Source organism: Panthera onca, chromosome A2 (genome assembly GCF_046562875.1).
Source record: "Panthera onca isolate mPanOnc1 chromosome A2, mPanOnc1 haplotype 2, whole genome shotgun sequence".
NCBI classification, from domain to species: Eukaryota; Metazoa; Chordata; class Mammalia; order Carnivora; family Felidae; genus Panthera; species Panthera onca.
The window spans coordinates 101868287-101894906 of record NC_138340.1 but is presented as its reverse complement, the minus strand read 5'-3'; the positions used below and the strand labels follow the sequence as shown (position 1 = coordinate 101894906).

At 38.2% G+C, this 26620-nt stretch overlaps 1 long non-coding RNA gene across 1 annotated transcript in view; it reads right to left on the bottom strand.

Moving 5' to 3' along the window:
• Positions 1 to 3665: 3665 nt before the first annotated feature.
• Positions 3666 to 26620, bottom strand: part of LOC132679885 (uncharacterized) — an 89846-nt gene continuing 66891 nt past the window's right edge. The window contains exon 3 of the long non-coding RNA XR_009610382.3: positions 3666 to 3813. This is a non-coding gene — a long non-coding RNA (uncharacterized LOC132679885). The remainder of the gene's footprint in view (positions 3814 to 26620) is intronic.

Sequence of the window (26620 nt, the reverse complement as noted above, 5' to 3'; positions counted from 1 at the left end):
GAAGAATGCACTTTGAGAAACCTTACCTTAGAAAGTGGTGGATTGGAATGTAAAAACCCTATCTCACAGAATGACATCTGAACCACTTGTGGTAGCAATTAAGGTCAAAGCCTCATGAGGAGATGACAATTCAGTAAAGAGTGAAAGAGGTAACAGAATGAACCATATGGCTATTTGGAGTAAAAACTATCCAGGCAGAAGGAATGACAAGTGAAAAAAGCAGAGAGAGGAGTACACCTCATGTATTAGGAACAACAAGAACACCAGTGTGCCTGAGGAAAAGAGAGCAGGAAGAGACAGCAAAGAGATTAGGTCAGAGGTGGCAGACAAGTAGCATCTGAAGGGCATTGGAAGGACTTGGCTTCTTAAGCACCTACAGGATGCCCTTACACTGAGCAAAAGAGTGACATGTCTGACTCACCTTTTGACAGCATTATTCTGCAACCACACCAAAAGCAGCCTGAAGTGGGAAAAGAATAGTTAGGAATTAGTGGAATAATCCAAGCAAGAGGCAGTGATGGTTTGGTGACATGGATTGTGATAGAAGTGATGAGGTGTGAGCCAATTCTGGATGTATTTTGAAGAGAGATGACATAACTTGCTGATAGAGTCAATGTAGAATGTGAGAGACACTGCTCTCTCCAAGGTTTTTGCCCTGAGTACCCAGATTAATATTAGGAAGACTGTCAAAGAAGAAGATAGGCAGAGGGAGAGGAGAAATCAAAAGCTGAGTCTGAGACATGTTAATGTGCTAAGCTTGAGATGTATACTAGATATCCATGTAATACATTAATCTTAGGAGTCAGGAATTCAGAAGAAATGTTTGGGATGAAAATATAAAATTGGATATTACTTAGATATTAGCAGCACATAAAAGATATGTGAATACATGGGATTGTCAAGAGAATCAGTGTAGATGAAGAAAAGAGGCCTTAAGCACTTCATTGTTAAGAGGCCAGGAGTGGGGTGGAGCCAGAAAACCAGACTGAGAAGAAGTACTCACCATTGTAGGAGGGAGCCAAGAAGGAGGAGAAGGCAACCCAATCAAACACTTTGTTAAGTCAGGTAAGATTGGAAATGCCAACTGAACTTAGAAATAAGGAAGTCTTTGGTGACCTTAACAAGAGGAGTTTCAGTGGGCGGATATGGGGGAAGCTGAATAGAGCAGATTCAAGAAAGAAATGTACAAAGCAAGAGTGTGTACACAGTACAGACCCGTCTTTCAGGATGTTCTTTCATCTCTTTTAATTTCCTTCTACCTGAGTCTCTATACCATCCATGAGTACCAGTTTACTCATGTTGGCATTTTATCATATTTTGCCCTCAATGATACTTCTTATTATGTTTAAATCGTCTTCCTAACTACTTTGAAAGGTCTTAATAGAGAGAATCAACATCTCCTTTTCCATCTGCAAAACCCCGTCAGTGCTTTTATACAATTCTGCGCCTATAGTATTTGAAAATACATGATGGATTAATATTTACCCATTCGCTACCCCTTTTTCTAGCTCTTCTGCCTGATTATAATTTCAATTATATGTCAAATTTCTACTCTCACTTTAAACTTTAAGAATCTTCAAGAAATGGTCCTACCCAAAATGTATCTTTTAGTATTTTCTCATATAGCCCTCTGCTTTAGTTAAGACAGTTTATTGACCATTTCCTGAAAAGAGGACATTTATTATTTTTACCTGTCATTTTAATTGTAGTAATCCTTGTCTGGAAATTCCTCATGTAATCCAAGGGCTTTTCTCCTCTCAGAAACTAACCAAGGAAGAATCCTAATCTCAACTTTTGGTGCTCTTTTTTTTAATGTGTAGTTACTCTAGATTTTAGGCTTATCATATATACCTCAACATCATGGCCTCTCTTACATGATCTATTAGATTCAAAAACTGTACTTTTATATACACTCGATGTTTTAAAAAAAACTATCTTAGACCAAGCTTAGCATTTTTAGTTTTCTGTTTATTCTATCCATCAAATAACACTTTTAGAACCAATGAAAAATCAGATGAGAAAAAAAACATCACCATACATGAGGATATTTAATGAAAGATGACTATATGATAGAATGAATAAATAAATGATGAAGGGATGAAGGCATAGATGAAAAGGACTTTATACTACAGTTGTTTCATTCATCAGACATTATCATCTTTGATTCTCTCAAGAGCCATAGGATGTGGGTAGGATACTTTTTATAAGACTATGATAAAATATTCTTAAAGAGGTTGACCTGTCCAAGTTTATGCCAGAATGCTGGAATCTAAATCTCTGACTGTAGAATCTAGCCCTTTCCTGTTTCCTTCAAAGTTGCTTGCTGGATAAAAATACAGACCCACTCAAAACCTAATGCAAAGCTGTTTTGCAATCTCTTCACTCAGAATTGATGAGGTTTTGCTGAATTTGTTTTTCAGTGAAATTGTAGTTCTTTAATTCTCTTCTTTTCCTCTTTAATAACATATGAACTACTAGTGTCACAATTGGCTTGATCATTTAACTTAAAATATCAGCAAAACAAAGTGCATCATTCTTAACTCTCTTTGATTTTGATTCCTTCACATCTCCAAGGACTCATCAAATACCACAAACTCCAACAGTAATGGTTTACAAGTTTGAGTTTCTGAAAATCAAGATACAAATATTCTCTGGGAATATAGTTCCTCTTTGGACTGGACTTCTTTCTACCACAAGACCTTCCTCTCAGATTTTTGATCTTGAGAAAACAAAACAAAGAATAGTTTATTAAGCAAGTGCTTTCTGAGCCTAAATGAACTCCATACCTCAGATATGTTAAAAAGATGTTCTGTTTACTTCCTCAGTATAGAAAATCTTGTGAATTTTGAAAGCTTTCTTAACCCTCATGGTCACTGGGGCACCATGAGGGATCTGAGTGAATAATTTAGTAACAGGTATCCCAACATGATAGAATCTTTCAAAGTTAACAACAAAAATCTGACAATCCTATTTGCTTTACTTTTGGTCATGGGCTCTAAGAAAAAAAATTAAGAAAGCAAAGTTATATGGCAACACATGATGGTATAAAAGAAATATATTCTCCAATAAGAAGAACCAACTTGTGGGGCACCTGGATGGCTCAGTCGGTTAAGCATCTAGCTTCAGCACAGGTCATGATCTCCTGTTTTGAGGGTAGTAGCCCTGCATCAGGCTCTGTGCTGAAGCCTGTCTCAGATTCTGTGTCTCCCTCTCTCTTTGTCCATACCCTGCTTGTGATCTCTCTCTCTCAAAAATAAATAAACAGTAAAAAATAAAAACAAAAAAGTTTTAAAGAAGAACCAACTAGTTAAGGGAGTCCAGTAGTTCATTCGGCACATCAAGTACCCACCCAGGATGCCCTCAGGCTGTAGCTTACAACCTAAATCATCTGTCCCAAAATTTGAGGTTATGTTGAGATATCTGGAGGATGTGTGTATAAAACCAAAGTGCTTTAATATTTAAAATTATCTTTGATAAATATGAAATTGCGACGTTAAATTTAACTGTATATTACTTATTACTTCTCTCATTTTATATAACACTAAATGCCTTTCAGTTGTTTTCATGGCAAATTGTGAATATGCAATGTAAACATTTTGGATTTTAGCTTCTATAATTCAAAGTAAGATTAACTAGGGGCGCCTGAGTGGCTCACTTGGTTTAGCTTTAGACTCGATTTTGGCTCAGGTCATGATGATGACCATGAGGTCATGAGACTAAACCCCAAGTTGGGCTCGGTGCTGTCCATGGAGCCTGCTGAAGATTCTTTCTCTGCCTCTGCCCCTTCCCCCACTACTTGAGCACACGCTTTCTCTAAAAAAAAAAAAAAAGAAAGAAAGGAAAAAAAAGATGAATTATATTAGACACATGTTAATTTTGTGAAAAATGATCTTTCAATTAACTAAGATGCTATTTATCTTTAGATTATGTATTTTTATATTTTAAATCTCAAGTTCACTACTTTTAACTTGTGTCTTAAGGTTTTAGAATTAATGAGATAGAACCTTTCCAGATATTGTGGAGGAATCTGGCAAATAAGCTGATTGAAAAACTAGGTATATGCTTTCTTTTATCATTTTCAAAAAGAGAATAGAAATGTAATGTTAATTAACCCTGCATACTATTTTTCTCTTTTGTCAAATCTTAACTGACTGCCAGAATGTGGATACCTTTCAATGAAAATGGACAAAATAACCCTCAGTGGAATGATTATAAAGTGGATTTTCCTGTTGAAGAGTGAAGATGAAACATGAAAAAGATCAGCTTATGCAGCAGACATTTTTCATTCTTTTTTACAACGTGAGCAAATGGAGGGTGAAGGAACAGCCTTCACCTTTCATCATGTGCTCTGCTATGCTCCAAGATTTACAGTAACCCTCTAAATTAAAAAAAAAAAAAGGCACAAAATAAGAAAACTGTCAGTCACTGGAGAGGTGACTATCAAGTCATTTTCGTGTGGATTACAAAGAGTTTATGACTGTTAACCAAACTAAGACCACTCCTTTGAGGCTAAACAAAATTTGAAAATGGGAGCATCCGAAACAAAGGGATGTTGTTTTTCCACTGTAATTTATTTTGGAAAGTTCTTGCCCAGTGAGCACTGCAAAAACTCTATTTCACTCATGACAAAATTGCACTTAGGTTTTTAGTGAGTGAAGCCATAGTCAGAAGAGAAAGAAATCTGATCATTTGCATCACTGTTAATGTAAAATTTCACTCTTCTTGATTCTGACAATGGTGTGATTTGTAAAGGACTCTAATTGTGGTCAATTATGACAGTCCTCCAGCGCCACCTAGCGTTTTCCATGCATTTCTGTTGTCCAGCTCACCTATTCAACCAAACTAACAATTTCTTACAAAAGTAGACATAAATCCTAAATAAAAGGAACAGGAACTTCATAGCCTGATTTTGAAATCTTAAAGCCAATATATTTCCTATTATCTTCTCTTAATACTTAATAAATTTCTGAAGGCTCTTATTTTTGTTGAACTCAAAGTCTTTTTTATCTTTGTAGTTCATTCCCATTGATAAAGTCTTAATTAACCATTGCTTCCTGGCAAACTGACACAATTGTAAGGTTGACCCTGTTTTCTGATAAAAGTGAAGATACTTTACAGTTGATTCAGTTGAGTATTTTAGAGCGAAAGACCTATACATATATGTGCTGGGTTTACAGAAACAGCCAAGGAAACACGGAAACAAAGGGTGACCATTGAATACCCAATGTTTGTGAACTGACTTGGTTGAGCACACTCTCCAGTTCTTGTTATTAGAAGTAATGGTCACAAAAGAAGGTTAAGGTGGGTGACACCTACTCCCCCAAAACCTCATTACCAAATGATAATGAAAGCATGTCTCATCAAATTATTCCACACTTATAGACATGTATGAAATATTCAATAGCTAGCACACACAAAACTTTCCATACAGTCTATTCTATAAGTTTAACAAAGTCTTGGTTCCCTTCTTTTTAGTGCTGACAAAACTACTTTATATGATAGATTCACTCAAGGCAAATGTGGCAACATTCTTAAGGCAGAATCTTGTTATATTACGATCAACATCAGGCAACCAGAAACCGTTCCAAACCAATGGCTGGACACAAGGCCACTTACATGTAGAGCCTTATGTACCATCCTTATAGATGAAAGCCATAGGTCTCTAATTTTATTCCATGGTAATTACTGCAAATAATGTTGCCATGCAGAGAAAAGCTTGTGTTAAAAAAATTATCTACTCCAAGTGTCAAATATGTTAGGTATGTCACAGAATAGCACCAACTAAGAAAAAAAAAAAATCCCCTTGTTCTTGAACATGCATAGACATGAGATAGTCTCTATATGTGCCTCAAGGAAATATTCTATTACTCTTGTTCTGGTTTTCTCTTCCTCAAATCTCCGTATCAAAGTAATCCAACAATGAGAAAAACATCTTTGCTTCTAGATAAGAAGTGCTAGGATTGGGTCAGATAAAAAGCATTGTCTAAGGAAATAGAATTACAATCTGGATCTTTTTAATCCAGATACACACCAGGGTAATAAACTAGTTTGATCTGCTCATGGAAAAGCCAAACACTGATGTGCAACTCCAGTCAGGTAATAAAGGAGGAAGGAGAAAGTTCATCATTTAGGCCTGACGGGCTTTTTTTTTTTTTTTTTTTTTTTTTTTTTTTTCCCATTTCTAGCCAAGTCCATGAAGGGAGAAGAATCTAGATTTCCTATAAGACAACTTCAATTTCTTCATTTACAAAATACAAATGGGAGTAGAAATGTAACAAAGGCATTTGATGCTCAGAAGAAACTGTAACATCACTTTGTACTCAATTAAAAAAAAAAATTTCAACATTTGTTTTTACTTTTGTACCAAAGAAATGAACAATATTTTATAAAATTAAATTTCTGTTTTGAAAAATAATTAATAAACATCTCATTTTATTTCAATACAGTAGGAGATACATCCAGACTCAAATAGTCCTGTAGGTGACTTGCTCTGTGTGACTTAAGGGATGCCCCAAGGTTCACGTGTGCCTAAGTATCTCCCCACTTGCTCAGGGAAGTGCCATCTTCCTTTATTGCTGAAGCTCAAACTCTCACCTTTCACATCAGTGCTCTGACATAGACAACCCCAAAGGAATCGGTTCTTAGCATTAAATCCTAGAGTCAGAGGTTGTAAACACCCTAAAAAATATATGTAAAATGTTGTGTACTTGCATATATGACCCCTTTTCCTGGAAAGCGTGTTTCACAGTTTTAATTAGCTAATCAAGAGTGTCTCTGCTCTGACTTAAAGAGCTAATGAGCACTGCCCACAGGATTCAACCAGCCCCTGCAATTATCTTATTATTACAGATCTATCTATTAGAGTTACCCAACCTCCTGACACGATGTAGAAAGTTCATGGGGAATTTAGATCTTTTGCAGGTATATGCTGCCTTGCATGACCCAGAGTTAAAGTATCAGATTCTGTGATTAAAACCCATGTTTGACAGGCCTGGACTCTGGAGTGAGGAAGATCTGGGATTGCAGTATCTGCTTTGTCATTCACTCCTTGTGTGACTGGTTTCAGCCACCATTACTTGTGGCCTGCATTGCCGCAGTAAGCCCACTCAGTGCTTCTGCTGTTGCCCTTCCCCAGTTTGCCCTCAATGCAGCCACCAGAGCATCACTGCAGGGGACCCGTCAGCTCACTCCCCAATCTTCTCAGGACTTCTCACATCAGGCAGCAGGAAAGCTGGAGAAGTAAAATGGCCTCCAAGGCATGCAGACCACACACCACTTTATCTCAGACCCTCTTCTCTCAGACCTCATCTCCTCCCACTCTCCTCCCTTCGTTTCTCTCTCAAACCTAGGGACACTCTCCTGAGAATGTTTTTGCAGTTCCCAGTACTCCCCAGATGCCTTCAGGTCTCTACTCCCAGGTCACCACTTCACAGAGTCCCCGTCTCCATCACATACACCAACACATCTCACTGCAGCACACCCTGTCTCCCTTTATTGCTTCTTTGTTCTCCACTGCATCCATCACCACCTGACAAAGCACTCTTCACTGGGGGCAGCTGGGTGGCTCAGTCGGTGAAGCGTCTAACTTCAGCTCAGATCATGAACTCAGGGTTTGTGAGTTTGAGCCCCGTGTTGGGCTCTGGGCTGACAGCTCAGAGCCTGGAGCCTGCTTCAGATTCTGTGTCTCCCTCTCTCTCTACCCTCCGCTGCTCACACTCTGTCTCCCTCACTCTCAAAAATGAATAAATGTTAAAAAAAAAAAAAACAAAACTTTTTTTAAAAAAAGAACGCTTTACTTTTTTTTAATCCCTTCAATGACTAACCACCATTCCACACATCCTCGAATTTCTAGAACATGGATGAGTAAACTTTTTTTAAAAGGCCAAATAGTAAATATTTTTGGCTTTGTGGGCCATATGGTAAATATTTTTGGTTGAGGTCCATCTGGGTCTCTGTCAGAACTTCTCAACTCTACTATTAAGGGGAAAGGAGCCATTGATGATATGTAAACAAATGGGTGTGTCTGTGTTCCAATAGAACTTTATTTACAAAAACAGGTGACAAGTGCTGAGTTTGGCTCATGGGTGATAGTTGGTTAACTTCTGCTCTAGAATAATAAACTTCATTAGGCAAGGATGCAATCTGCCTTATTCACTATTTTAGCTCCATCTCTTTGAGGAAGGTCTAATACAAAGTATTTCCTTAAACAATTGCAGAATGAATTAATGTCCTTGACCATTGTATCAGTTTCTCACTAGTAACATAAAGTAATAATATCAACTGTGGGTTGTTTGTTTTTGTTTTTTTTTTTTTTTTTTTTTTTACAAAACAGTTAATGAAAGTATGTCACACAATGAGCAGAATAGGTAAATAGCAGTTGTTAAAATTATTCTGAATTCCATACCCCAGGAAGAATATGGAAAAACTGAAAGACAAACAGGATTTAAAGAGAAACCAAAACTATATAGTTGAAGAAATACTGAAGGGAAAGAGGGTGTTTTGTCTGGGGGAAGCCCAGGGGAGGCATGGTCATAGCTTTCTTAAATTTGAAAATTATTTTGAGCAAGAGATTTTTCTATATACTTTGTGGCACCAAAACAGGTAGACCTAGGATCACTGGGTAAACATTTTGTGGAAATAGATGTCCGCTTATTGCTGGGATGCACTTTTCAGTCGACCCTGCAAAGAAGAGGCCACATTCATTTTCTTCACCGATGCACCTTAATGCCCTAGCATGGGCCTTAACTGAATGGATGAATCAGAATGAAGAGTGAACAATCTAATCTTCAGAGCTGACCAAAGCTAGAACAAGCTTCCTCAATTCGTGCATTGGAAGGTTCAAAAAGGAACTTTCTGACCTCTTGCTAGGGTGCAGCAAAGATACATTGCTACAGTACATTTGTCATAGGAATACACTGATGTTAGTTCTTTAGTTGTGGCATGCTGATTTTTCACTATAAAAGACATTCAGGGTTATTATAAAAACCTGGGAAAACTTATTTACACAGGCATATTATATGTACAGCTTGGTATACTATTTTCCTCCTAAATAACATTTCTATACCTAATGAATACTTTGTAAATATAATTTTAATGACTGCTTAATGTTCCATTCAGTCAAAAGATGATTATCAGCTTAACTATGTCTCTGTTGTTGGAAGTGTAGACTGTTTTATACTCCTTAACAACATAAAAAATGCTGAAATTCATTTCATATCTCCAAGAGATAGAATTACTGTGCCAAGGTATTTAAAGTTTTCAATGAATTTTGCCAAATTACTATCATAGGAAATTGTACTCATTTAATTCTAATATTATCAGAGTGGCTTCACTGCCACATTTTAATATTACTGTTTCAGAGCAATCTCTACTCTACAAATGGCCATTATGAGCCTTGTTCTTATCATGACCAACTACAATTTAATTTACTCTACCCCCTACTTCCAGGTATCAAGTGATTCCAAAAAGAGTTAAGCTTCCTGGTAGGATTCTGATTAAACATTGAAAAAGTGTGTGTGTCACTTGATATTATAAAGTATTGTTTTTATCAATTAATCTTCTGAGAGAATATGCTTCCGTCCTTAAGGCTTAATCTTGTTTTGCTTACCATCCTTAATTAAGTAAGAACTCTTGGTAATAACAGTTAAATGAATCAACTTTTTTTTAAGTGACATAGCATTTATTCACCTTTATTTTTATTATATATATATATAAAATATTTTATATATAAAATATTTTTATATATAAAATAAAATATTATATATATATATATATAAAATTTATTGTCAAATTGGTTTTCATACAACACCGCGTGCTCATCCCAACAGGTGCCTTCCTCAATGCCCATCACCCACTTTCCCTTCTCCCCCACCCCCCATCAACCCTCAGTTTGTTCTCGGTATTTAAGAGTCTCTTATGGTTTGCCTCCTTCCCTCTCTGTAACTTTTTTCCCCCTTCCCCTCCCCCCTGGTCTTCTGTTAAGTTTCTCAGGATCCACATATGAGTGAAAACATATGGTATCTGTCTTTCTCTGCCTGACTTATTTCACTTAGCATAATACTCTCAGGTTCCATCCATGTTGCTACAAATGGCCAGATTTCATTCTTTCTCATTGCCAAGTAGTATTCCATTGCATATATAAACCATATCTTCTTTATCCATTTGTCAGTTGTAAATCAACTTTCTTTAATATCTGCAGTTGCCAGACTACCATGCTCTGATCCTGGCCCCAAGCTTATTGTGGGGAGTCCCAGAATCAATATGTGAACCAAGAGTTACTTACATATTGAATACAAATTATGTATCATAGAAACACAGTTGATTATTTTTCCACTATGTATATATTGTGGTGAAAAATACAAATTTATTTCAGAGTGTTGCTAAATTCATAATAGCTTTTGTCTTCAAGTGTTTTCTCAGAACATCCTAAAAATACAACTGCTATTATGAAGATTTTAGAGATGAGGGGACATTAAAAATGTTCCTTTGTACTCAAAAATGTTGAAAATTACTTAAATAGGTGTACACACATAAACTTGGTGGTGTTAGGCAAGGCATTCACTTACTGGACACATTAATCCAAATCTAGTTAGGATGATCCCTGTTTAGCCAGTGTTCTGCACTGGGTAAAAAATTAATTATCTTACTCCTTTCTCAGAAGTTTAAGCACTGTCTGCTTTCAAGAAACAGGTGGCAACGGTACCCACCTTCAAGGCTGAAAGTTTCCTTATTAAGCCCAGATTATTCAGGGTGAAAGCCAAGCACAGCCAAAATTTTCCCTCAATTACTTTATGTGTGTACTCAGTCTCAGCTACTCATCTCAGACATTTCCCACAGTGTAGATCAGGGGCATGTGTGGTCAGCACAGAGTCAAGAGAAATTACAGGGAAGCTGAGCTATCATCAGCTGATGGGGTGGTTTTTTTGAATTCCTCTGCTTCCATTTACATATCTTCAAAGCCTGAGTGACCATGCTAAGGCAAACACCAGGCAAGAAAAAGAAGGCTGATTTTCATAAAGAGGAATGGAAGTACTGTTACTCAACTCTGCAGTAAGACCACGAAACCTTACAGCTCGTTTTATAGGGAAGAGCAGCGAAGCAGGAAATTGCTAATGCAATGTATTTGGAAGAGAGGAAACATTAAGATCCCAGGCAAAGATGCAGAGATTTTAATACCTACCTAAAGGCCCTACAACACAGGCTGAAAAGTTCAGAGTAAGCATTCAAGAAGTGAAATGCCACTTAATTAATTACAGAGTTGAGCTCGATTAGCTTTAAGGAATCTTATGAACAAGCGAATGGGGTTAACACATAGCATTTAGTTAGCGGGCTTCATTTTTCTTCACAGCTGTGATCTGCCATTGTTCTTATTTCTAATAAAGCATGATAGCTATCACATATAACATACGTTGTAAGCATGTAGTCTTTGCTTTAACATCTTATAGAACTTATTTCTCAGGTATTTAGGCTGCACTATACACATGATATCTTTAAGCCTTATAATAATGTTTAACACATAAGAATTTCCAGAGCATATGTGGATATAGGTAGCTTTAAGGAAATCTTTCTTCAAAGTTATTTGCTCAGCTAACTGGAAGAAACTGAGAAAGAAAATACATAACAATAGTATTGGTTTCTCAGCCAAAGAATAAAATAAATATCTATGATTCTGTTGTGATATAAACAAATGATGAAATAAGTAAATTAATGGAGAAGGATGAATTTTCCTTATATAGTTACTTGGATAGGAGTGAAGCCAAGAAGGAATGAGTGAACTAGAAACTCACCATTAGAATGCCATAGTAATAACTGCCGTGGAGAAGACCCACCGATGCATGCTAAAATTAGTGGGCAAACTTTAATAAGAAACAGGACCATTGAATAGCCTCAAAGAATCTCTCCCAAAATATGTATTAATTACTGTGGTGGTTTTAACATGTATCCACATGCTTTGATACTCCTCCCTCCAGAAGGTGGAGCTTAATTTCTCTCCACTTGAGTGCGGGCTGTACTTAGTGATGCCATCAAATAGAAAATGGAAAGGGAAAAATAGTAACTTTTCTGTGGAAAACTGGCATACAGTACATATCCTAGCAATCAAGGTTAACATCACCAGTAACAAATCATGTTGATATCATGTATCCCTGATACGATGCAATGGGAACACTTCACCTCCAGGGTGTTCTTCCTAAAAATGCATGACCCCTGTGTAACCATGAGGAAGCATCAGACAGACCCAAAATGATAGAGATTTTACAAAATACCTGACAAGTATGCCTCAAAAGCATCTGAGCCATGAAAGACAAGAAAAGATCAAAATGCAGTCACTGACTGAAGAGTTTAGGAAGACACCAGAAAACTGGTGAAATGTGTACCACTCTGTAAAGTCTGTACCAATGTTAACTTCTCAGTTTTGATAAATACACCACGGTTGTGTGAGACGTTAACATAAGCAGAAGCTGGATTTTTTTGTTTTTGCTTTGGAGGAAGAAACACCTTTATTTTCATCAGAATAATAATGCTTACAAGCTTGTAGAAACAGTTTACTCTAAGAGACAGAAAGCCAGGAATTAGAGTAAAGGTAACAGTAAGATGAGAAATTATACAAAGATTAACCTTGATGGCATGTTTGCTCTAAGACTAAGTGGCATAGGTAACGATTTAGTATTACCCAATGTACCCAGTGGCTGAACTGATCCTTCCTTTCCTTTGCCACCTTTTTGGTGGTGGCTGGCTTACACAGTAGTGATGTGCTCTCAAGGTAGCAGTAGTATATAACAGTAGCTGCCTAGAGATCAATTATTGGTTTAGGATAGATCCAAGCTATTAACTTTGAGATGTGCTTTCTATGAGGAGGAGAATCTCTTGTCTGACTTGGCCCCAAAACAATTGCCAGGTCACAAGCCACACATTCTCTGTTGGGAACAGAGATGCCCTAGTTTCTTGGCAGCACTTACGGATCCTCTAGCCTTCTCCCCTGCAAAGCAGATCTGAAGACCATAGTGAGACAGGACTTTAGAGCTACAGGCAGAGCTGGAAAGAGTTCAGCATTCTTAACGCTGTGTGAAGGGTACATGAAACCTCTCTAGACTATGTTTGCCACTCTTCTATAAACCCAAAATTATTTTTTTTTTAAAAAAGATGTCTGACATACTTGAGAATGCTTCTCCTTCGAACCATTTTCTGGTTTTCTTCTTCCCTTCACAACAACCCTTCTCCCACTTGACAAAAGAAAACACTTCTTCCCCACACTCCACTTATTTGGTAAACTGCCCTAGGGTATAAAACCACCTACAAAGCACACCAGAGTACACATCTCAAATGCCTCTGAGGGTGAGTCTAGTGAGAGGAAAGCAAAGAGTATGCAGGAAGGAATAATGACCAGAGCTATTTTTTTTAACCTGTAGCCAATCTCTCTCTCTCCTGCCTACTTACTTCCTTGATTACTACTATAAGCCTACAAACCTAAGAATTTTAATTCAGAACTAAGAAGATTATCACAGGAATGCGGTAATACATTGATGTGAATTTTTCAAGAATTAAAGTCTAGGGGTGCCTGGGTGGCTCAGTCAGTTAAGCATCTGACTCTTGATTTCAGCTCAGGTCTTGATCTCGTGGTTCCTGAGATTGAGCGTCGTGTAGGGCTCTGCCCTGACAGAGCATAGTCTGCTTGGGATTGTCTATCTCCCCCCCCCCCACTTCTCTCTCTCAAAATAAACAAATAAGCATTAAAAGAAGAATTAAAGTCTAACACTTTTTCTTGGAGAAAATAACTTTGATCTGGCTGATAAGTTCAACTGCAAGGATTGACTTTGCTAATTATATTATGTGTCAGACATTTGCATATACTGAATGAGCTAAATTTGAAACTCTAAAGTTTTGGTTCAAATATATTTAAAGTACATACAATATGCCAGAATATACATCTTCTGCAGCTATTTAAACTTGATAAAAATTTTATATATCCATTTTTAGATGTGAGGTTGTAAACACTTTTTCAAAATTCCTTTTAGGAGAATGCAAGCAAAAACTTTTAAGAGCAATTCAGTAGAAAGGGAAGAATCACTGTACTGTACTTTACTAATGTGAAGTGGTATCCTTGAGAGCTGGAAGGGTGTTTGGTCGGTGGGAGTGCATCAGTCAGAGCTCCAGGAGCCACAGGGCATGCTGGGATACAAGCAGATACCGAATAAGATTGAACACATGTCTGGACTGCAGAGACTCAGAGGGAGAAGGCCAGATCCCTTATCTACTCTGGTTTTTTACCTGCCTTGGGTCTTAGATCCTTTTGAGAATTTCTTTAATGTTATAGACTTCCCTCAAAAAATAATTCACATAATTGTGTACTCTCTAAATTTGGGGTACAATTTAAGGACCCAGTAGGGAAGCCTTGGTAGAGAAGGAAGGATAAAAATGTCAATCAGTGTGTGAGAGCATTCCAAAGCATTTTTTACACCCATTAAAAAGCTCAGCCCATATGGGATCATAATATTGACCTGAGAATGAAGCCATGCTCATGACTAGGTATGTCAACTAGGTACATCATTAGTATATCAGCCACCCTACCCTCCTCCTCCTCTACCACCATCTCTTTCAGCCATTATCCATCTCAGTCTCCCTTCTTCCCTCTGCCCCCCATCTACCCCTGTCCAACATCTGAAAAATACTCTTTAATTTTTAGTGTGAACTAAATCTTGGCCAATCATTTAATCTGATAACCTGATTTGGAATAAGAGCCAATACTAGCCTATAAGGTGCCTGTATACATTTTTTAAAGTCTCCTCCCTCTCAACAGACAAGTTAGAAAAGCTCCCCTCTAGGAAGACGTAGACCCTAATGTAGGGATTGACAAGCAGATAACATTTTTGTACATGGAAAAGGTTACCCCTTCCTCTGGAAGGATGAAGCCAAGCAACAGGGCATAGGTTTTGGTGAACAGCGTCGGCTGGATTTCTGCCCTCCAATCTTGATGTCACAGTCTGAGCTTCCCCTGAAAGCAGAGACTGATGTAAAATCTTAAGCGCAGGTAGTTTCTTTAGGAAATATGATTCATGGAGCAGCAGTGAGAGTGAAACAGAGAAAGAGGAAAGAGTAATACAAGGATGCATTACAGAGTTTGTCACTGCTATATGTGACTCATGCGTGGTCTTGCTGTAACCTTCTGAGCAGCCTTAGGAAATGTCATAACTGTTCATCCAGGAGACAAAAGGGAGATAGATGTAATTTATCCACTGGCTTCTGTTTCCAGCGGTCAAGGATGTCTCCACAGATGCACTTTCGGGATTCACATGCATGGAGGTCAAGGTTTGGCACTAGAAAAGCTCAGGGGCAGGGAGCAAGACAGATATTAGCACCTGAGGTAAGGTGCTAACAGACGACATCTGTGAGAAGCTGCCTGAATGATGCATAGAACCAGTCACTGAAACATGGCTACAAGGATGCAAGTGGTTCATAAGAGGTGTCTTATACAGGTTCACAGCACACACTTGAAGCCCCCTTCCTGCCCATATTTGAATCTTCCCTTAGCTCAAATCCTTCCAAATATTCAACATTTCACTACCTTGCCTTTGCCCTAACTTGAAGCCCACCTTAAAGGAAGAAAATGAGAAGAAAATTGAGATGTATACAGTTTCTAAAAGATAAAGAAGGGATGAAGAGGCCCAGTCAGTACATAATTTGTCACTGGGCTAAGCACACTCTGAAGAAGGCAGCAACCAACACAAAAATGAACCCAAATTACTGTTACCTTAGATGGTCCAAGAATCTTGATCCAGAGATACTTTATGAACAACATCTTTAAAGTCTTTCTGAAGGGCTGGCAATATCACAACCTTCACTCATCCAAACGAGGCAGCATGTAGTTTAGGAGAACTTGATGTCAGGCAGGACTGTGGCAGGAGAGGGCTGTGGTAAACCACCTGCTCCTGAGTCTCAGCAGAAAGTAGAGAGGAGTCATTTCATATGTTTTGGGTCAATCATAACTCCTCATGCAATGTCAGAAATTAGCCATTTCAGTCACTGATGGGGTCCACAGCACAGGGTGTGGGAATATAGGGATCCTAAGGAACACATCCATTTACTAGTTCAAGGTCTAACAAGAACAAGGGAGAAGAAGAGGAAATAGAGGCAGAAGGAATAAGGGGTTGAAACAACAAATCTGGCAGGTCAAGACCAATGGAGATGGGAAGATTAGTGCTTCAAGAATGGTTTAGTTTAAAAAAAAATGAGGGGGCCCCAAGCCCAACCTCAGTTGGGGCCACCCAATTGGAACCTAGGCCAAATTTCTGCAATAAACACTTCTGGATCACATTTAAAAAAATTTTTTAGATAAATAAATAAATAATAAATAAAATATGAATGAATGAATGAATGAATTAATACACACATAACAGGGAGCATAAAAGAAGGTGGAGAGGGATGTCATAAATGAATGAGATTTAACTAGTAGAACCGAAAATAGTAGAAAGGAAATGGTTAAAGTCAGACTAACACAAAAAGACGCACGCATGTGCACACAGAGCAGAAACCACAGACACACTTGTGCCCTCAATCCTTCCTGCACAGCTGTTAGCACTTGCAGGAAGCCCCACCTAATCCCCAGGCTCAGTTGCCACCTCTCCTGGATGCCCTTCTCTACTACAGCCCTCCTTAAGCTGTGTGGAACTGATTGCTTACTTGTCTGTCTCCCCACTTTGAGTGTTTGTTCATTTCTGGAAAGCAGAAACATTGGCTCTTTTTTGTAGCAGTGTATAATTCAAAGTTGTATCTCTGTGACAAAATATTGGTTAAAAGAATAAACCAACTATCCTTTCCATGAAATGGAAGTGTGAAAATAAGTCTAGAAAAGTCAAATTCAGAGTGAAGTAGTTTTGGTTAAAGACAAAACAAAACATAATAAAAATACAAAATTCTTATTAAAAATACAGATTATTTGCTTTCATACCAAGGGATTCTGATTCAAACTTTCTATCTCTCTAATTGCAGTTTCAAGTTTAGAAAGAAAGAGTTCTCCCAGGAAATTCTTGCCATCAAGCATTTTCTTCCAATTCTGACAAAACAATATTTCCAGCTTTCAATTATATATTCAGAAAAACTTTCAATCCAAAATAAGATAAAAATGGTATCAAACAGTATTTGTCTTTCTCTGTCTGACATATTTATATAGAACACATTTTCTTTATCCAATCATCCACTGATGAACACTTAGGTTGTTTCCATCTCTTGACTGTTATAAACAGTGCTTCAATGAACATGGGAGTGAAGACATCTTTTTAAGTTAGTGTTTTCATTTTCATTTCATTCCATTTCCTTCAGATACATTCCCAGAAGTGGAATTACTAGATCATATGGTAATTCTTTCAATTTTGGGGGGAAACCTCCATACTGTTTTCCAAAGTGGCTGTACCAATTTACATTCCCCACCAACAGTGCACAAGCATTCCTTTTTCTCCACATCTTCACCAACACTTCTTTCTTGGTAGCTGCCAGATGCATGGGGGGAAGGTGTGGGCAAAATGGATGAAGAGAATCAAAAGGTACAAACCTTCAGTTTTAAAATATAAAAGTCATAAGGATGTAATATATAGCATGGCAACTATAGTTAATAATACTGTATTGCATGTTTGAAAGTTGCTAAGAGGGTAAATCTTAAAAGTTTTCATTACAAGAAAAAACCATTTATAAGCAAGTATGATGATGGTTGTTGACTGGACTTGCTGCAGTGATCATCTCACAAAATACACAGATATTGAACCATTATGCTGTATGCTGGAAATTAATATAATATACATCAATGACACTTCAATTTTAAAAAGAGAAAAAGGAAGGCAGTTCATACATGCAAATACTTCGTCACGACTTCAATGATTTTGACTCAGTAGTAGTTTTGACAGGAGCTAAGTGAATTTACACTTTTACAGAACTTCTGATTCAGGTGATCCATGAGCCACCCTTTGTGGAAAAGCCACTGGACATCTATTGAACTATAGACAGTAAACCCTATGCTAACCAACTGTCTTATAGTGATAATTCTGTCCAAGGGCATACAAGAATCGTCATCAATGAGCATGTCCTCCTGGGGCAGGAGGCCCCAGGAAGCACTGGGATCACATGCAGGGCTGTCCTATCCATGTCAGGAGACAGAAAAGTGAAAGCAGGCCTGACCCTGAGGCACTGCTAAAGCAAAATGATGTAGTATGTCAGGAACATAGTATGTGAAAGTCTCTCACAGTGGGAAGTGTGTTTAATTTCTTCAAGGAAGAGGTTAATGGTCAACAAAAATATATAATCAAATATGCTTCATAAGGAACCCTTATTCATTTTCTTGGAAACACTGAGGAGCTGTCCTAAAAAGGGTGGGGCTGATGGGTAGAAATGTGTTGGAGAAGAGAAGGGTGTAAGGAACAACCAGAAGCATAATAGAGAATGACTCCACAGGGGAGAGAGTACTAGGGCTGGAGAGTTTCACCAATGGATTTTATAAAGGGCTTTGACAGTTTAAGGCTTGGACACAGGCTTAAGGGAAATGGCCAAGCCCACCATACATGGATGAACAAAGACCTTGATGAAAACAGGGTTATAAAAAAACATCTGGAAATGAAAAGCCATCCTGTTACTGAATCCAATTAGCATCTCCATCCATTGCTGTGTCTTCCATGACACTGTACATACAGCAGGCACTTAGCAGATGCTCCTAATATTGGCTATGAGAGGCATCTCCTCAGATACAAAACCCATACAATCCAAAAGAAAGAATATTTCATAACTTTTAATCATCCTAAAATAATAATAATAATAATAATAATAATAATAATAATAATAATGGTACCAAGTAAGACATAAAGAGATGGCAAGGGTGTACCTTGGCTCAATCTGGAAAATCTAGAAATATCAAAATTGGTCTGATGCTGTGAGTAGCTCTGCCAAGAGTAAATTTACATGAGTATTATTTGGCTTGAGGAGGGTTTTTATTTTCTTCTGTTTTTCTTTTATTCTTTTCTTTTTTTCTTTTTTGGCATGAGAAATGCTAAGTTTCTTTAAAAGACAAAAAGTTGATGTCAAGCAAAAAATAATGGACTGTTGACAGAAAAGGAAATGTCTGAGGTCAGTGGGAGAGACAACACAGTGAAACAGGATCACTCAAACATTGCTGGAGTAAGAACAAATTGGTACAAAATTTTAAAAAGCAATTTGACAGTATATATCAAACATCCTACATTTTTTAAATAAAATCTTTGACCCCCCCCCCAACTTTACTTTGGAGAATCTCTCTAGGAAATAACTGAAAACTATGCTATTTATCAGTGTCATTTACAATAGCAGAACACTGAAGAAAAATATCTGAACATCTTTATAGAAAACAATTGCGATTTAGCACCTGAACATCCCTTCAATTTAGGGGAAATCCCAAGAGGTAAAGACTTCCAGGCCTAGCCTCCCCCTGTGGAAGACAAGTGGGCCATGTGCCTGCAACACAGGGTCAATCAGTCAGATACCCATACCTGGAATTTTGAATATTGAAAGTGTGGCACAAAGTCACACTAGGGGACAGTTGGAAATCTATAATAATTGAGAATGTTTATTCTGGGAATTACTGAATCACATTATTTTTTTAAGTAGGCTGCACACCCAGCACAGAGCCCAATGTGGGGTTTGACCATGAGATCACGACCTGAGCTGAAATCAAGAGTTGGATGCTTAACCAACTGAGGCACCCAGGTGCCCCTGAGTCACATCTCATATGTTAAATTTAAATCCATTTAAATTCATATGTTCACCATGTGTCACATGTGAAAGCTAGAACATTAGTTGGAAAGTAACTGGACTTTGAAAATTATACTGAGGATATATGGTGCTATGGACTGAATCATTTCTTGCCAAAACTCATATGTTGAAGTTCTAGTCCCTAGTGTGATAGTATTTGGAGATGGGGCCTTTGGGGGGGGGGGGTAATTAATTTTGGATGAGTTCATGAGAATGGTGTCTTCACAATGGAATTAGTGCCCTTATAGAAAGAGAGACAAGAGGGCTTGCTGTCTCTCTGCCATTGTGAGGAAACAGCAAGAAGGCAGCTGTCTGCAAGCCAGGAAGAAAGCCTTCACCTGGGAACCAAATCAGCTAGCATTCTGGTCTTAGATTTCCAGCCTCCAGAACTGTAAGAAATAAATTCTTGTTGTTTAAGCCACTCAGTGTATGGTATTTTGTCATAGCAACTTAAACTGACTCATACATGAGGGAAGATTTGGAGGTCTCTAAGTACTTTGAACAGTCAACTGCCACTCTTTGTGATGAATGAGAAGGCCCTCTAATAACCTCATATAAAGAAGTTTTTTTGCAAGAAAAAAAGCCATTTCTCTTTATCCCTTGCTTCTTGCTACCACTAGTCTTATAACTAGTGTCAGATCCCAGCATGTTTTGGAAATACAATTACAAAGTCAAACACTTGCAGGAAAGGTTTCTACACCAAAAGGATTGCTGGAATGTACAATTTTAAGTCAGAAAAATCTGGGGAATATGTGTAGAAAGAATTCTGAATTTTTTCAAACAAGTGTACTCAGCACAAGTACATTCACCAGAGACTGTAGATTTGAGAAATGAATTCAAGCAGTTACAAGCTGTTTTAATTGGTGTTGGGAGGCTCTTCCTGAAACTTAAGACATAACAGAGGGCAACACTAAATGAGATGCCAGAAAACAAACAAATTTGGTTTATAAACAGGACTATATACAAAGAGCTCATGAAATACGAATGATGGAATGAACTATCATATGCAACTCATCTACCACCACCCATCCTCTATAGCAGTCAAGTGGCTCTGACACCATTCATCAAGGCCATGAGAAATACGTTGGTGAGGAGAGTGTTAATATCTCTGAAAAGCACTTTAAATGGCTCTTGACTAAGACCAGGATACTGAGGGAGGCACTGCAGCAAAACAGACCCCCTGAACTCCCTGAGGATGGAAGGATCCTGAGATGTCAGAGATTCAGAAGCACTGCTGAACCACCTAACACAAGATAAGAGTGGCTGCCACAAACAAAAAGGAGGGCCAGAGTGAAAACTGGAGTGGCTGGCTTGCAGCTGTTCTCTCTGACAGAGAACAACTGACCATGAAGTCTACGGCACCAAAGTGTACCAGCAGATCACCAAAGTGCTACCTAGTTTGTATAACTGGTTAAGACTCCAGGCTGGTGAAGAGAGGCCTAATCTGAGCTATAAGCATCGACGATCTCAATACCTCATGGATGAAGAGCTTCTTAACTAGAGGGGAAGAGGAGTGTCCTTGAGGAGGACTCAATACAAGCACTTTCTATGAACCCTTCCCCTAGCCTTCAAACAGAACCTGTGGCACTGGGAACTTTTGGTCACATGCTAAGGTTAACTTTGAATCTCGCCTATTCAGAGTACCACTGGAGTTCACCTGTTAGATAGGGGCTTATTGGGTCTTCTGATAAATATCGATAAATTCCAAACAAAGAGCATATCAACATAGCCCTGGTGGAACCCCCAAAATATTATGGGTACAATAACACAATAAATAACACAATAACATGAGTTATTTCCCTATATTCTGGTATACCATTGCCAACTTATCAGCTGAAAGATTCCTCTTCCTAGCTCCTTGATTTGTAGAGCTAGTGAAGTGGTGAATCTCAAGTCAATAAAACTCGAGAAACATTTTTAAAATTTTTAATGTGTATTTATTTTAGACAGAGAGAGAGAGAAAGCAGAAGGGCATGAGCAGGGGAGGGGGAAAAAGAGAGGAGGACAGAGGATCCAAAGCAGGCTCTGTGCTAACAGCAGACAGTCCGATGCGGGGCTCAAACCCACAAACTGTGACATCATGACCTGAGCTGAAGTCAGACACTTAACCGACTGAACCACCCAGGGTCCCTGTAAAATATTTTTAAAAGCCTGCTTTACTTCCCTGGAATGAAATTCATAAATATAACCAATCTACACACATACATACATACATACATACAGAACAACCAGAATGGCCTACCTATAATATGAAGAAGAAATAAAAGGAAATTAATTTATAATTAATGCATGATTGCATTGGAAGTCATAATAGATTAGTCAGATACTTGCCCCATACAAAGAATCACTGTGAATGTTACATCTGTCAATGAAGGGTGACATATGTATGTCATGTGGCAACTCAAGACACAGAAGCAGCATTGCCATCATCGATGTGATTTTGAAAACTTGTGTTCACCTCAACACAATTAGGCTATTAGAATATCTGGAGTATCATTTGCAATTTGTGCAGGGGTAGGACAATGCTCTCTTGTAGAAGTCTGCCTTGTGTGCAGGGTGACTAACATTCTCGGCCCTCATCTGCTGAATCTGGTAGCACTGATCAATCATGGAGCAGTCAAAAGTGTGTCCACAAATTTTCAAAATGTCCCTGAAGGTGGTACCACCCATGTTGAGGACAAGTGTAGAAAGTGAGGACCATAAAGCAGGGAGGGCTACTTGGGTAAATCTCCAGGATGAGTGTCTTCCTCCAAACATGAAAAATTCAGAGGAGGTGATTCCCACTAGAATATAAGCTACATGATGGCAGAAACCTTTGTGTTGTTCACCTACATATCTCAAAGGTGTAGAAGAGATGTGGCACTCATTAGGCACTGAATACATATCTGTGGAACAAAAAATGGAAAATTCCATTTAACCTTTCAGTTTAGCCCACGCAGAAGACATTAGGGTCTCAGGGAATTGAAGATAGTGACAACATGCTCACTTAATCAATTGATTGCACTATGTGAAAGTGCTCTTCCAGATGTGTTGTTCTTCCTGAAGCAAATAAATACAGATTTGGGTATCTAGTATGTGGCTTTCAATTTTTAAAAAATGTTTTTCTCTCTCTGTATCACTAAAACCAGAAAAGTCCAGAAGCAGTTTGCTACAATCTGGCAAGGAGCATAGTATATTTTTACCATCCTGCCTCAGAATCTTAGGAAATCTCTAGCTCCATGCCGTAATTTGGTACCAAAAATTTTTTTGAACATCACATCCTTCCACAAGATACCATGTCTGTCCCTTATCGAGATGATATCTTAATATGTTCTGTAAACCAAGACAGAATTTATCCTAGAAACCTTGGGTAGACACCTACATATCACAAAGTGGCATTTAAATCCCTTAAAAATATAAAAACCTGATAATTTAAGGAGGGTAATATCAGAATATTCTTTCCAAGGTTTCTATGCGATGCAGGGAGCCTCCTACCACACAGACAGGTTTCTTGGGCCTCTTTGTGTATTGGAGGCAACATTTAAAGATTGCACAGTCAAGGGTGCCTGGGTGGCTCAGTCAGTTGAGTATCTGACTCATGATGTCGGCACAGGTTCATGGGATCAAGCCCCGCCTCAAGCTCTGTGCTGTCAGCTACGAACCTGCTTGGTATTCTCTCTCTCTCTCTCTCTCTCTCTCTCTCTCTCTCTCTCTCTCTGCCCCTCCCCTGCTTGAGCCCTCTATCTCTCTAAAAATAAATAAATAAAAACACTTAAAAAATAATTTCTTAAAGATGGCACAGTCAGAAGAGAGAGCTCAATGACCAGGATCCTAAGTGTCCTAGGCAATGTGACCTTGGCTACATCTCATCTCCCTTGATTCTCCAGTCTGCCCATTAGTTCCATAAGTCACCCAAATTACCCTTTCAATATAATATGCTTTTCTGTTTCCATTTGCCAGAGTTGATTTTTTTTTTTATATTTGTATCCAAGAACCCTTACTGGGTTTGGGTTTATTCAACAATCCAAATTGGAGAACAGAAAAAAAAAAAATTATAGTCACAATAAGTTCACAAGCATACAGTGAATATTTATATAGTATTAAGTAAAAATAGCAGGATGCAAAATGTTATTACGTAAATAAGTACAATAAACATAAAAAGTGTGCATAAAACACTGGAAGAAAAAACATTGAATGGTTTTCTCTGATAATGGGAAAATGGATGCTTTTTCTTTTTCCTTCTATTTCCAATTTTCTATAATGAATACCTAATTCATTTATAATAGAAAATGCTTATCTTGTAAAAATCAGGTTAGCAGGAAGATAATAAAATTTGAAAAGACTTCATATATTAGAAACTATTAATGTTTTTGTATGCTAAGTTAGAATAAAATCCTTTCTAATAAAAAAAAATCTGTTGGGATAAATGAGTCAATGTAGAAAAGTTTTTTGAGCTCATTAAAAGTCATGTGTAGCATTCCTCTCTGGAGCTGCATTTATTACTGTCCCTGCTTAGCTCATGGGAATCACTAAACAGCACTATGAAAAAGGAGGACTAAAGAGTACTTTCAGAGGAGATATTGGAGCCTAGAACCTTGGTGTATTTGCTTCCCATTGCCACTGTAAAAAGTATCACAAACTTAGTGCTTAAAACAACACAAATTTATCACCTTGCACTTCTGAAGGGCAATAGTCTAAAACAGATGTTGGCCAGGCTGTGCTCATTCTGGAGGACCTGGGGGAGATTTTCCTTCCTTTCTCCCCGCCCCCTCTCCCCCACTTCTACAGGCCACATCCTTGGCTCATCACCCCCTCCAATCACTCAGACCTCTGCTTCCTTATCACTCCTTCTCTGGCTCTGACCCTCCTGAATTTGTCTTATAAGGGCTGTAATTACATTAGATGAATCCAGATGGTCCAGGACAATCTCTCCAACTCAAAATCCTTGACTTAATCTTATCTGCAAAGCCCCTTTTGTTATGTAAAATAACATGTTCCCACGTTTCAGAATTAGGATATAAACAACCTTTGGCAGGTAGGATATGATTCTGCCTACCATACTTGAACTTTCAAAACCTCAGCTATCAAATAGGACTCAATGCCTTTCTGGAATGGGAGAGGGGTATGACTATCTTTTCAGGGCAATTTTCTTCACTGCCTTCCCCAGAGCCTGGGTACTAGCCATGGCACGTTGGGGGCTACAAAATGAACTGAAGTGACCCTTGCATCCTGCAAACAAGATTTCATGACACAGCACTTAAAAAAGTTTCTGAGTTTTCTGAGTTTTTTAAAAGTCTGAAGAGCACTGTGTTCCTTTAAAATCTTCAGGCAGTGCTTGCTTCAGCAGCCCATATACTAAAATGTTCAGGCAGACTGGAAATTCTTGGGGTTTTTTTGTTGTGGCTTCTTTCTATTGGACTAGTCTATTTTCCTCACAATATCCACCAGAAAAGAGAGTATTATGCATTTATGTGGTGACCTCTCCCAATAAAACATTTTCTATCTGTCTATGAGAGAAGCAAAGTATAAGACATGAGTCATAAGGCAATTAACTAGGCATCTTGGGAAAAGAAATAAAAGAAGAAAGTGATAAGTAAACTCTCTTCTGGGATAGCTTTTGCCTGATAGCAGCAACAATTAGATCAGAACAACTAAAGAATCACCTTTTCACAATTATTTTTACAGTATTTTGCCACTTTAGATGCTCTGGAGAGAAGTGTTGTGTGTTTCTTATGTTGTAATAGGCAATTTCAAGAATTACATTTGTATAGCACTTGATTATTACAAAATGTTTTCATATAAATCATTTAATATTATTTAATGTATACATTATTTGGTGTATTTAATAGAATAAATGTGCACTTTTAACAATTTCTTTTCTCTATTAACATTTTTGCTTGCCATCAGAGTGGTATGATGGTAATCATTTAACAACTGGCTTTGCTCCCTACCTGCCCCCAGTTAAGCCCTAATATGTGGTGATTTCAAATATCCATATGGAAACACTGCCACCATAGTTAACTGCAAGTTACCAGTGCATCACTGAGCTAGGAGTTAGGAAAAGAGATGTGCACAATCAGACCTGGCAAGTAGATTGAAGTGGGCTCCAGAATCTCTCTCCTATTTAGTACCCAAGCTTCCTGTTAATGGTCTCGTATCCTAGTAGGCTTAACTAAAGGGAAAACAACTGGCCTTTGAGGAAACACCCAGGTGGTACTCTGGAGCTCAAACCAGCTTCCACAGGAATTATAGTATGTAGTTGTGTTATGCTCTGCCTACTTGCCCTTTGCTATTTCTGTAGCCTCTTCTGGCTGTAGTGTGCCTTAACCTCCATTGGATAACACTTGTTGCTCTTCTGTGGCATACAGCCCTCAAGCTACTAGCTTGCTTCACCGTCAGAATATTTAGCTAGTGATTCGTGGAGCACAGGATTAGAGAAGCCCAGTTTTCTTGCCTCAAATATTTCCCTGTGGTATAGACCAAAGCCAGTCTCCTCTGGATCTCAGCACAGAATCACACCCTTAGTTCCTTCACTCCCTGTGTTTGTCCAGGGTGCATTTCTTTAGAAAATCACTCATACACTAATCCTCATCTTGGGGACCTGCTTCTGAGGCACCCAACCTAAGACATGTATAGGGATGATCACACCAGGTCTTTGCCTCTAATTTGACCTTGTTTCAACCTCACCCTCTGGATTCTTTAACTACACTATTCTCCTGGCAGTTGGTGTAAAATTTATCAAGAATTTCTGATTATGAGAATTCAATGTATTTACAACATAGAATATTATTGGGTGGGGTAGGATATCAAATTCTGGGGAAATGTGCATTTTAAACTGTTTAATTAAAGTAACAAAATGTGAGAAGTTCTTATACATATT